Genomic DNA, 4,319 nt, shown 5'->3' with positions numbered 1-4,319 from the left:
GATATATATACATATATATATATATATATATATATATATATATATGAGAGAATGTCTTTGCCTCGTTTGACTTGAAAGAAATTATAGTGAAAGAAATCCTATCTCTTTGAAAGACGCATAACTAAAAAACAAAACAAAAAAATCAAGAAAAAGAAAGGCCATGTCATGGTCATTGATGTCCTTTTCAAACAAAAAAATAAATTAAATACTGAAAGAGATACTATACCCTCCAATTTTTCTTTTCTTATGATTTGATTGTTGCTCGGAAGCTAGGTGCCTTTTAAATGTGATTAATGCTCAAATGTGTGGATGATGTTTATCTAGTTGTTCACATTGTTTTTAGAGGTTTACGTGTCACAAGTATACGCATAGCAAATGGTAACATAACTATGGCTGCTAAAATGTGAAAACTTATTCATTTTACAACATTAGGATAACCTAGTGGTGATAATTTCAGCTTATGGAGTCAATACTCAGGGGAAGAGGTCATGGAATCGAACTTTATCGTATGCATTGTGTGAGTGTGTGTATGTATTTTTTTATTTATTTTGTATCCACTTGTGGGTTGTTTAGATAGTTAGGGTGAATTGGAAATTATGTGAATTAGGCGTACGGTCTCAGGTTCGATTCATCATCTGTATATCTGAGATTTAAGTGGAAATCATGATAGTGGATTACTGTGCTAGTCTCCCCGAAGATTAATCGAAATACGCATAAACTAACCCAGACACCTTGGTTAATAATTCTTTAGTTTGTTTTTCTTTTATCTTTCCTCCCAAGTTGGCTAGGTCATATATGTTATTATTCTAGAGAGAGAAACTTAGGGGTAGGAGTTCTCCCTCTCTCTCTTCAATGATAGTTCTCCTTCCTCTCCATCATCGATGGAGAGAAGTTTTCTTCAACATATAATAACTTAAAAGGAATGGGATGGACACACGTTGTTTATCTAAACATTATAGAAATTTGGAAAAGAGGAGGAAAGCTAATGGATGTCGATTCGTATAAAATCAAAGAGAGAGAAACTGTGAAAAAAATATATTTTATGCAATCGTATGTCCACTTTTTTTCGTAATTTAAATTAAAATTATCATGGTATGATAATTTGGAAGTTTCACTATTAAATTCAAACTTAACTCAATTATTTCTCTATATGTTCAACATAAATACCTTTATAATCCCAATCCAATTGATATGGCCATATGAATTGCCCGCATTTCAATAAACCACTAACCTTATCCAATCTCTATGATGGCTCTTTGGATGATGACTGTAGTGGATCTTTCCTTCATTAAGTTTAGGTGTTCTTAGGCTTGAGGGGTTTGGTGGGATGTCTCCATAGGACCCTATCAATGTAAGAAATATAATACTTTCTTTCCTTTTCATCAATAAAAAGTTGTTAGTGCTGTCAAAAGTGTTGTAATTAAGTTCTTTAGTTTAGAAAATAAAAAAAGTGGGATCAATCAGATTGGGATTTATATGGACAAGCTGACTCACCCCTCATCCAAACTAGGGTTTCAAAAATCGGGATCAGGTGGATTGAATCGGTTGATTTGAATTGGAATTGGTAGAGGCCAATCAATGTTGATTTTCGTCAAGTCAGATTGACCGTTTCCATTTAAAAAACTAGGTTAGGCCATATTTGGGTTGATTCTTAGCGACTCTGATTCCAATTGAAATTGGCTGAGACTGATATAGATCTTGAATCCGGGTTCTTAAACCTTGAACCAAACTAGACCTATTTTCTTGTTACTTCCATCAATGGGCAGGCTATATTACCATCATGGTTTAAAACTTAAATTGGAATTGGCTGAATCAAACGAGTTAACCCAGAACCAATTTGGATCAATCTCGATTAAACACCATTCTATGCATAATGAGGTTAGGGTGGGTTGGGTTGGGGGAGAAGAGGAAAAAGTTGAAGTAGAACAAGTAGAAAAAGGAAAAAGCCATGGTCGGGAAAGGCTTAGCCGGAGATCTCAATTCTGACCCAGTCTAACCTTGAGTTTTGGTCCAAAAAATTCAAATCTTGACCCATCCTCAAGCTCTATCTCAATCCTGACTCTATTCCGACTAAGGGTGTAAGTTTGGCCCTGATGACCTAAACCCACCCGGAGCCCAAACAGGGCATGGATAAAAAATTGGGCTTAAGCTAAAAATTTTTAACTTGAGGACAAGTTAGGGTTGAAAAACACTGGCCCTAGGCCAAGGTTGGGTTGGATTTGAATTGAGGACTAGGCTCAGTTGGCCCGACCTGACCCAATTCGACCTTGGTTTTAACCCTAATTTTGTTTACATATAATTTAAGGATGTCATTTTATACTTTTATTCAAAATAATGAAATAAGGGTCACTGATTCTTATAGTCAAGTGTCTTGAAGATCTATTGTTCTATTATATTTCATAATTTTAATTGTGTATTGATTCATTTGATCTATTGGTTTTTATTTTATTTTATTTTATTTTTCTTTATATATTTTACACAAGACACAAATGACAAAAACACAATCAATCAGAGTTGGTCTAACCCTCGTAAAAAATTAAGATCAATCCAATCAAATTAGTGTCGATTAACATCGAGTTAGATTGGCATGAACCCAACTAAATTGGGCTTAGACTTGAGTCTGGCAGGATTGAGTTTTAGAAACTCAAAATTGAATTAGGGTTTTAAAAAACCCGATTCAACCCGATCCCGTTTCACTCCTAATTGGAAGTCAACATGGCCAAACTTGTACCCCAGTGTTGAACTGTAGTTAGGTGGTCGGTCAGTCTCATTTATCCAGCTTCCAGCCACCATCTCTTACGGAAAGTGAGACTCCAATAATCATTATGTAACCTTGTGAGAGTGAGAGAGAGAGGGGTTTCTCCAGGCTTCACAATAGAGTTGAATTTGGACTTTACTTATGGAGGGTTCGGTCCTCGAGGATTGAAAGTGAATTCTCTCTCTATCTCCAATTTGGGCCATAGCCAGTTGGCTCAAACTCTTTCCGCCATTTTCTTTGTCTAAGCCAGCTGTTATATTCTACTCTTTACAGTCTCTGTCATATTTGGGTGACTGAAAGAGTAGTCTCTCTCTTCGGTCTAAAAAGACTATCGAGTTACGCATCATTTCACACGTTCGTCCGGCTGTCATCTCACTATCTCACTATCATCAACTACTCCCACCCTCACTTACTCGCCATGAAGACTTGAAAAGCGAAATCTGCCCCCTATTATTAATCCCTTCTATCTTATTATCATTGCCCAGTCATCATTTTTATACATAATATTTATTTGAAAATAAATAAATAATATTTTTTATTTTAATTATTTATTTATAAAAATAATTTTCCTAAAAAAATTCTGAATTTATAAGAATTGTTTTCAACCAATTTTTTTATCGTTAGTAATTTAAAAAAATTTAAGTACTAGAAAAAAAAAAAAAAAAAAAAAGGAAAGAAGGGTTGTAGATCTATGCACCATAAATACATGAAGGGCAAAATAATTGCCCCAATCATAATTTAGAATGGTTATCAGTCATTCACAGAACTCACAAAACAGAACTCACAAAACAGTTATGATTATGAAATGGATTGGTATTGGATCGCTCGTATTAGATAAAATTACTCATGTTTTATGTTTAAAAATGAGAGAAAGATGGCTGATAGACCTACGCACGAGAGTGGATCCGTTGCTCATACGATCATTTGGTCATATATGCATAGATTAAACACTTGCCATTTTTGCTTTCATATATATCCCTCTCCACTCTTATAATTGTAGAAAGTGGGACAGATATTGAATATTCACATGTACAACGTGACTGTACATGCAGTTGATCCAATTAATCTCCTTGCGCATCATAGACACATGAAGGAAAAAATGACTACCCCACTCATAGCGAAATAAAAATCTTCAACCCTATTGGATGCCCTGGACACTCTCTTATTGTCCCTCATGTGTAAGGCCCATAATTGTCTTTCAACCGTTTGATCAATGGGGTGAACGGACAAACGGACATAGGTGATTACACTCTCTCTCTCTCTCTCTCACACACACACACACACACACACATCCAATGATCAAAGATATGATCATATATGTTGTATACATGATCATATATAAAATTTAGGCATAAGAACATTGCCTATTTACTTACATATAGATATAAATGGTGCAAGAAAACCACATTCTCTTAATGCTTCCATGCGGCTTTTTATTGACCTACTCTTTGACGAAGTGGTCACACCAGCAAATAGAGTTTTCTTGCACATAAAATAAATTTTTTTTGCAAAAAAGAAAATTATATTAAAAACTGCATATAAGCCTTTTTTTTTTTTTTTT

Source organism: Macadamia integrifolia, chromosome 1, assembly GCF_013358625.1.
Source record: "Macadamia integrifolia cultivar HAES 741 chromosome 1, SCU_Mint_v3, whole genome shotgun sequence".
NCBI classification, from domain to species: Eukaryota; Viridiplantae; Streptophyta; class Magnoliopsida; order Proteales; family Proteaceae; genus Macadamia; species Macadamia integrifolia.
This window is presented reverse-complemented; position numbering follows the sequence as displayed.